This window comes from Bradysia coprophila, assembly GCF_014529535.1.
Source record: "Bradysia coprophila strain Holo2 chromosome X unlocalized genomic scaffold, BU_Bcop_v1 contig_173, whole genome shotgun sequence".
Classification (NCBI taxonomy): domain Eukaryota; kingdom Metazoa; phylum Arthropoda; class Insecta; order Diptera; family Sciaridae; genus Bradysia; species Bradysia coprophila.
Genome location: NW_023503302.1, coordinates 4713768 through 4724188, shown reverse-complemented (window position 1 = coordinate 4724188; position 10421 = coordinate 4713768).

The following is a 10421-nucleotide window of genomic DNA, read 5'->3' as shown; positions in this document are numbered from 1 at the left end:
GTCCGGCACTTAAATTACATATGAAAGAATATTATCACATTTTTTTCCCTGAAGACGAAAACTGTTTGTTTTACGATAGCTCGGAAAAAATAAAAAATATTTCAAAATATAACCACGCATCCAATTATTAACTAAAATTATTTAAACGGCATGGTCAAGCCAAATTTCTTTTTTATCCTAAAAAAAACTGAGACCGGACGACCGAATTTTTTTTGGAATTAAAATTCAATTCCACCGGGAATTACTTTCATTTTACCAACTCTCAAGGGATTTTAATCTTTCGACATCTTAAATCAAAGTTCACGATGTGGTGACATCTGTTATTATTTGTATCTGTTTTTGTATCACTTTGCAGTTTCTACCTATTTCATTTAGCACGCGATGTCCTGACAGCAGAGACTATTTTTGAGAAATTTTTTGAGAATTTTGAGAATTCTTTGAGTAATTTCAGGTTTTTTTAATTAAATTTCTCAAAATTTTACAAAATATTTTTTTATTCTTCTGAATACAATTTAGGAAAATTAACTTTGTTACGTGTCTAACAATGTAGACATTATTTTAAACGTTTTTGTAACTGATTTAGACATCTGGTTTTGATAAATACTTGAAAACTGAATATCGAAGGCTTTAATTACTTCTTCTTACTCTTTTTCGACTGTACGAGTTCCCTGGTTACTTTTTTGTCTGTCTGCACATAAAGCTACATTCTTAAGCTGTCGGCGGACTTACGTCGTTTAGGACTCCGTTTACGAGTAAACAATTTAAGCTCCTCCCACTTTCCATTGTAAAAACTTAAACGGAAAGCTAAACGGTGTAAGTCCGCTGGCAGCCTTAAATCATGTTTTAAACTTTGAAGAATTTGAGAAATTTTTGAGTAATTTGAGAATTTTGAGAAATCCGATTTCTCAAAAATACTCCCTGCCTGACAGTGAGTACATCTATCATGAAGGAATGAGCGGTCACTTTGTATCAAGCTTTTATGAAGCGGTACAGTACCAATGTACAAAGTGACCGGTCGATCTCACATGTTATAAATCGCATACGAATGATATAAATTATGCGAGAGGAAAACGACCCAGGTAATTGACTACTCACCCTCTTGCCTCTAATTAATAGTAGTTGAAGCAAATATTAGAAAGTAATTGAGAGGAAATACGGATGAGCATGTTGATCAAAAGAATCAGCCAATGCAAATCAGACTTGTTCTTCTCAAGTTTCGCAAGTTTCGCGAATCGCGATCTTGTCGATTTGGTTCGTTGAACATTTTTGAGCATAAGTTTTGGTATTTTAAATTAAAACCAAAAGAAAACACAGTTAGTTTCTATCAATTTCTCTTATTTCCAGTCAATTCCTTGTAATTCCATCGATTTCTAGTGTTTCCTTCAATTACTATTGTTTACCGGATGCTCTAGCAATCTGTATTAAATTCGACGGTTAATGGTCATTTTCTTTACATTTGAAGAAAATCTTAGAAATTTATTGAATTTGAATTTTTTTTAAAGAAAATTTGTGGAAAATTGTTTCCAAGAAGTAGACAATGAAATATATCGTAGACTTGTCAGAAATTACTGCGATAAACTCTCTAAATGACAGTCTGTTTCTAAATTTCTTATCTCTCTTACTTCTCTCATTTCATATTCGTTATAGGACATATAGGAAATAATAGGAATTGAAGAGCGAATCTGCCAAAACGGAATTAATCCGGTATTTGACGGAATTGATAGGAATTAGTAATTGATTCTCCACTATTTTGGCCAGTGAGTTCCCGCTCGAAATTATGTTTTGGTCACCGTACAGCATTTATCAGATTTACCTACGACATGTATAGTTAGCTCACCATCCAGGGCACCACACGTCGTATCTTCTAAACTTTTTTCTTTTTAATATTAACCAAAACGATGTGATGCAGCTCTCATCGAAATTATATAATGTGGAAAAATTAATTCAATGCAGTTTTCAATTCATAATAGAACTTTCGTTTAATTAAAAATTCATCTTGATCTTGACTTCTATATTTATATATACGACACGACAAATTGAGATTTCCCAGATTCGGTGCGCTAATTAATCTCTCTTCCCTTCTCAAATGAATATCTTTCAATGTCTCGCTCAAATTTATGGCGCTTCCTTAATTCAATTAAAAGTTTTTGGCATAGGTTTGAGCTCATTTAGCTTCAATTCAGTAAACTTTGACTAAATTATATTAAATGTTAGATACTAAAATATTATTTCGAACACAAATACACAAAATAAAAGTTTGATTAGTTTTATTGCTCTTATGAAAATTGTACCTACCTTCCCCATTTGTATTTAATATACAGGTGAATGATGACATATACGTATGTACAACATCCAACTTTATTATAATATGGAATACATGTGAGGTAGATTTACGATGACGATTGTGATGAAATGATTTTCAGACACCAGTTATTACCATTTGTCTTATAATGTGTACCCCATTCATAGCCCTAAATGCATAAATTACACTCTGTAGCACGTTCCTTTTGTTTCATCACGGAAAAATAACAATTGATTCAGTTGCTTGCATGCCTGCTAGGCACACACTCACAAAAAAAGTTAAATCCCACGAGAGAATGGGAAACTTAATGCCTTGGAATGTGGTGGAATGCAAATATTTTTTATTGTGCTTTGTGTTCAATATTTTGAAAACATTTCCAATTTTTTCGTTTCATTTTCGGTTTTGATTTATAAATGTGTGAGTCGAATCAATAACAAAGGTGGAAAAATTCTCGCTAAAGAATGAATACAAATTTTTCGTAATTCTTTTGATTATGGAATGGTATGCATCAACAAAAAGAAGAACAAGTAATTTCTTTTCAAATTTTTCTTTCCTTTTGTCAACATTTACAAGTCGATGAATAGGATTTGTCACAAAAATTGAAAGGCCCATAATCCCACATTTTATTTTCTAATGGATTTTCTCAGTAAGGTCTCTGTGCTATGCCGATTTGAATGCACACCGTAAAAGTGCGCTGATAATTTAAAATGGAAAATGTAACCGTTACAATGTAACGCATAGGTAAGGTACTTCTGCGTATGTCTATTGTGGACAATTGATAATATAACTTAACCTAAGGATTTTACGCATAATTACGCAACGTATCGTAATCGTATCGTTTTGACACTTTTTAACACAGCGTTACATATTTCATTGAGGAAGCGTTGAAATTTATTTATCTCACGGCACCCCCGGAAAATGGGACATTACTTCATTGACATGAGCGTTACATTGAACGTCATTTCCCGACAGGTTAGTTAGTAAAATAGGTTAGGTAATTGTTTGGAACGTTGTGTTTTTTTCTTGTGCGATTACCGTCGGATCGGGCAGCAATCAGATAATTTGGCAACTGGGAAGTCCTAAATGACGAATACAATAGGGCATAAAGTTGACTGATACAACGAAATCAAACACAAAAGAAAGGCAGCTTCTGAATGTTTTCATGTTCATGCTAGGAGCAGTGCCGTGGTTGTGCCTTAAGTTACCTTTTGATTGTTACGTGAACACCATTTTCTAATACACATCCGTATTCATCATGAAACAGGAATTCTTCCATGCTGAAAGTATTGCATTGCGTATGATTTGTTGCTTTTTTTCACAAAAAAATATTTCTAATCCAAAAAATTATTCGAGTTCGACCTTGGAATAACTTCGTCTGAAGCGAATGATTATAACCGCATATGTTTTCAATAACTTCCCTATTAATCCAGAGCATTACAAACAAATTCAAACAAATAAAAATTTATCTAAATCCGAACAAAAACTTACTTCCAGAAATATTCTCACTCCACACAACCACACGAACCATACTTTTCCATCAAAATTAATGGATGTGCCATTATCAAAAGTTTTGTCACATTTTAACATAATTTATTGATTTTACTGGAGAGTGAATTTTTTTTTCCTAAATCTTTTTAAAAGAACTGCCATCCAAAGAAGATGGTTAAATTTATCCATCTAGACAACGTCAATGACCACCCCAATACTTTGGGGCAAGTTTTCCTGGTACACTTTTTTTGTTGGTCTTCTATAAAAAACATTTTAATTACTGTGCCGTAGGCGCTTTTCTTTTGGTCGCTGGGAAAAGTGTGAGAGCTGAGTGATCGATAGGGTTGGATAGGATGTATTTTCAGAACTCATTTAACTAATTTGTATAGCCCTCAAAATTTTAATAAACATTAAACCGAGAATGGGTATACGATTATCCGGTTAAAAAAGAATTCCGCGAAAATAGATTTTTTTTAATTGATAAATTATATACAACCACATCAAACGTACTTTTTGGCATTGCGTAGAACGATAAATTGAATAAAGGATTATCGTTTCAAAATAATTAACAGAACATCAAATGCTTTCCCCTCTCTTATGGCCTGTTTCGTGCAGCCAGAACACCGTCTAGCACACATTTTGAGTGAGGAAATTGATTGAGCTCCAATAATTGTTACACAGAGGAAAACTTACAGTTTTGTATTGAATTGGAAATTTTAAGCTTGGAACGGGGTCATGCTTTTTGCCCTCGCCATTATTGATATTATTCGATCGATATTAAATATCGTGCTACCCCGCCATATAAGTGTATGCGAGAATTTGAAAGGATCCGGGCCGGACCTGTAAATTTGTTGATCAGATTAACCAGAACTAATTCACGGCAGATCACGTTCAGCTGTAGATAAATGTAAGGATAGCTTCGAGTTGATCTGACCAATTTCGAGTTTGAAGAAGATGCTTAACGATTTTCAATCAGTCGATTAGGTTCAAGATTTTCTATCTTCTTGGAGTTCGTAAAACGAGAATTCATACTTGACCATAATGTGTTGGGCTTAACGAATAATTTTCTTACCTTTGTCAACACTTTTTTTATTTGTAGAAAATTTGATATATCAGTTAACAAAATTTGTGATGTCAATTTTCTTTATAAAGATCACTTGACAGTAGTAATTTTAAGACGGAATGTAATAGAATTTTCCAAAAATGTATTACAATCAAGGCTTAGTTTCCAAACAGCATTTCCCTATAATCTAGAGACAAGTTTAAATGGAGAGATTTGTAGGTGCAGTGTAGTTTCAAGATGTATGATTTTTATGGACCAGTGTTATATTGCTAAAAATCGAATTACGCACCCGAAAGTCGGGAAATTCTCAAGTTGACAAATTTCCCAGAGTAATCAATTTCTCAATGTTACAGTTTGAACAGTTGTTTCTTAAAATTGTATAGACGCAAAAGAATTGTAGGGAAATGTTTGGTCAAAAACCACAAATTTTAGCGTGCGTAAAGTGAAAGCGAACTCACGATCCATAAAACCATAAATCCAAATGGTTGCCACACCAACATCTCGGTACTATTATGTATCTTCTTTAAGCTTTTTTTTTAAACCGTGCGGGTTATCAAACTCGCCACAGAAGCATTAACCACTCTGTGTAGAACCACCGTAAATGACCAAATATTATATGTATTTTCGGTACGCATCTGCTTGAATTAATCAATGCTACAAACTAATTTTAACTCAAAATAAATGCTTTATACACATTCAAATAGCATACAGGTAATATTTCGTTTCGGTACCGTGTATGGTGTATGGTGTTTTACGTACATATATGGTTATAGTCACACAACAGAGCATATCACAACAGAGCATATGCTCCACATAAAAGAACTTGTTCAATTAGAACCGAAAGCTTTAATAAGCCTAAAGGATTTTACATTCTAAGTTGAAATTCCTTTTTCGAAAATCCACGAAAATTAGATATATTTTAATGATGAATTTTGGCTACATGAGGGGATGAGTTCGTTAAATTCGAAAGTTGTTCACATTACTTGTGTATATAAAACACAATAATAAGCTACACAGAGAGAAATTATTTAAATTACAACCAGGCCTGTTTTAGCGCCTATTTCCTTTTTAAATGTCTGAGAATTTCCAATCATATTTTAATAGGTCATTGTTTTGACGTTTGAAGAATTTATCAGAAAACTTTCGCATTGCTCAGCCACTGAAATTCTATATAAAACGCCTAAAGGCGCTTTATACTTTCTGATGAAGGATTTATTTACTTTCAATGGTAAGCACATTCGCTGTAAGACTGTAATTGCTTATAAATATCCTTAAACTGTTAAATATAAACGAACAGTGAAAGCTTTGCGTAATAAAAATACACATTTGCGATTATAGTGAGATTAAATTGTACTTTTGTTTATTTCTGATTTGTAATTTTTTTAATATTTTGACGAGGCTATAGATGCCAAAACAGCACTCTCGAAACCATTGTGGAGTAAATTTTACTTGAGAAGATCCTCACGAACGAATATTAATGCTAGTTTCCTGGGGACGGAGAAAGTGAAGCAACATTTTATCGAATACGCTCCGAGTGATATGTAATTGTCGTTCTTTCACATTCCCACAGTTACTCATTGCTCTTGGAACGCTTTACTAACACTGTTAAAGCCACACAATTTCGTACTAAAAACAACGCTTAAGTCAGGAATTCCGCATGTGAGTTCAAAACAAATCTTAACAAGAAAATGGATTTGAGAGGCCGACTTGAGGACGAAAAAATCATTCCAATGTTGCACTAGAATTTTCTTACCATATTTCTGAATTAAAGTTTGTAAAGTCAACTAAACTTTTTAATGTTAAAGAAACATTTTGATGTCTGACTCTACTGACTCAAGACTCTAGGGGTTCGAGAATCTACTTATGATACTACCGATTTATGACACTACCGATTTATGACACTACCAGTTTATGATACTTCCGATTTACGACTCTACCGTAACCATAGTTTTGTTGTCATCGATCTATATCTTTCCACCGTCGCAACCTGTCGAGCAAAAAAGGTGGCACAGGTTTTTATGGATAAACAACTTCGAAATTGAAAATGGAAATCTCCATTTTAAAAGCAATAGATGTTGGCAATACATTTTCCGACACATGATTTTAATCCTTGCATGTGCTTGCTTATGCTTAGCATATTCACATCACCAGAAGCTTTTTACATTTTATTTTCCAAAGCAAATATAAAATAAGTGCCGTACGTGTGTATGGTTATAGTGATTCTTCGTCGCCATTGACTATTCAATATTACCTTGATTATCCAAGTCTTAACTCACTGGTAGTGAATGGATGATATCCTTCCGACGACAGATATTACAGAAAAAATAGTCATACATAAATGTATCAAGCACAACCGGTTAGAGCTCATATAATGAAATATCGTACTACTTCACTCTAACCGGTGCAGAAATGGATGGAAGTAGATTCTCGTTTTTTTTTTATTACATTTTTTTCTTTCTCACCGTGCATATTACATGTTATGTTCAACCTATGAATCCCGAATAGGTACTATTATCATTACACCTCGACAGGAATAATAAATATTGTTTGAGAGAAAAAGCTTTTCCAAGCATCAAGACATACGCTGTGTACGTATATATGGTGTGCTGTACGTATGTATACAAATATATTTAAATTATTGATAGAGCATCGTATACACACCTCTACTGTGTCCCAAACTTATACACATGCCATTATATACTTTCGGAAATATTTTTAGTGGAGGGATTAAAATCAGTGCCAAAATGTAAAGCTGTCGTATCTAAATTACTTGGGTTCGGTAAAATTAGGTTTACAACATTTTGAAGACTGTGTGTGTATAATAATTGTGTTTATTGTACACACCGCGTATACACACTGTGATTGCAATGCCATTAATTATTATTGTATACCCATCGATTAATGTGTGTATAAAGGTGGTTTATTAAAACGAATTCCGCTGAATGAATGCCCGTGTGGATGTAGACGCTTAGCTGGCATCCCAATGTACGTGTCCATTTATAATTTGTAAGAAATTATTGGACGCCTGCGACACTAGAAGAGAAAGCGAGAATCGAAAAGCTAAAGACAGAAATATAATATGAAAATTATCGTATCACTTGCACGTATAGTGGAAGCTATGAAGTGGATATTTTTACGCCAGAAACCATCAGAAATTTGTGTCTTGATTTATTGTGGCTACATACATTATAGATTGGATGGAAAATGTTTGTGACTTACTTATAAGAACCTAGTACGATCGTTACAAATATGATTTATGGTAATTGGATTTCAATTTAACAACATTGTAGAAGCGATAGACAAGCTCGAGGATCAGAAACAAGATCTATTAGAATTAAGTGAATGTGTGCAGGCTACGGAGTGAGTGCTAGAGATTATATTGGGACTGTAATCGGTAGAGACTGTAATTTTAAAAGTATTGGCTCAAGAAATTGGTTCCATCGGTGCTATGGAAGCTGATCCGTTCTATTAAAATGACGAGATGACGTCATTTATGAATGGCCCCTAAAAACTATTAAATGTAAAATGCTAATAAAAAAGTGAATTTAATGATTTGAAGCAACCGGGATATGTTTATATTTAAAGTTGAGCAAAATAGCAAGGTTCTCAAAGAACGTTCTTTCAGAACCTTGCAAAATCGAAGCATTTAGTCATAGCACTGAACCACCACAAGAACAGAAATTTAAAGAGAGACCTCTTCGACCAAATTACCAAATATCTTCGACGGTGGTCAAAATTCGTTGTCAGTAATTTGAAAAATAATCCGTCTCTGTCAGGTTAGTTGCAATTAGTTTGCACACAAAATTGTCAATATGACAATATATAATTGTCGACAACAAGGGGTCATTCATAAATGACGTCCACTACTTTTGGTCAGTTTTAGACCCCCCTCCCCCCTCGTCACGCAAAAGTGGTCAAATTTGACCCAATTTTGTATGGAGTGTCCGAAATCGTAGACCACCCTCCCCCCTCAGTACCGGACGTCATTTATGAATGACCCCCAACAGCGATGTGCGAATTTTTTGAGATTGTTATTTCGCAAATCTTTTTTTTATTTACATTTTGACATATGCAGGTTGCTACTTCTTGTTCATATTTGGATAAAGTTGGACCAGTTGGATCGATTCATAGCACTGAACCAAGCACGAGAACAGAATTTTCAAGGGGGGCTTCCACTAAATTTCTTATATAAACTAAGTTTGTAAGGTTGGTATAATGCTGCTGCGCCTGCGTCACAATTTTATATAATGAGAAGAGGTGCCGATTTTCCGTTAAAAAAATCTGTTCAGTGCACTGCACTACTCTGACCAATTTAAAATTTATGGCAATATCATGACATATATATCTGTCAAATCGTATGGAAATACTTCATTTTGGCGTATATCACTCATATTGTGTGGCAAGGCCATCTATCTCGCCACAGGCCTACCAACTTATCATTTCTCTGAGTGAATAGCAAACATCCAGTCATATTTTGTAGTCATAAATTTTTATAGTTTTGTCTAACATTTTTTGTTATTCTACGACCAAACGAAATTGTCATGGACACGTATCAGAAAATTAACCGAAACGTTGAAGAATCACTCAACGCAACACTCGTAGCAAAGGTCAGAAATTTTTTCCCGTTATCGAATCCAAGTCATACGCTTGTATCGATGTGGCATGGCACGGGACAAAGCACCTAGCAGGGCAATAGAGGTTTTTACACGTCAAATAGAGTAGTATTTTGATACCAATAATGCCATTAGCAGCCCTAATGGTAATTTTGCAATGACATTAAGAAAAAAAGGTATATTCGCATATTTCGATTAAAGTACTACTTTATTTTTTTCTATTACCCTGCTAGGTGCTTTGCCCGGGAATAACTTTCGTCGATTTTACAATTAATTTATTTTTGATATTTTTCGTTGGGGCACGTTTCTCGCTGGTTAAAAACAATTCTTTTCATTTCAGACGGATGATAATGTCGTTCAGTTGCCAATGGACCGGAATGTACTTTGATCATTTAAATGAGGATGATCTTCTGGAGATATTTTCAAGCAATGTACTGAGCCTAATGGATTTGTGCTCACTGGCAGAGACTTGTACTCGTTTCAAACAAATCACTCAACGCGGCTTTCCGAAGGAATTCTGCATTGAAAATGGCAACGGAGGCACATACAAATTCATTTCAGAATATTCCAAAAGCAATAAAATTGAGGATGAAATCTTACGAATTCTAACGAATTTTGAGCCCTACCTTTTCGCATATGCATCGCGAAGTAACGACCCTGTGATGAATGCAGCGACGGTGCGTTAAAAAGTTGACGTTTTCGTGCTAGTGGTGTGTGTGATATAATTTTTCAATAAATTTCAAGTCATAATTCCTCTAGGCAGTCTACCTCTATGAAAGCAACTCACTTTTCTGAGATGGATTGCACAAAAGATCTGCTAATTAAATATAAATCGATCTTTCAACGGCTGCAGGTACTCAGCATACGTGGGTGTAGCGTTTATGCAGAGATATTACGGCTCCACAGTTAAATTTCGATTCATTGATTGAATTGAATATCATCCTCGTAGAGAATT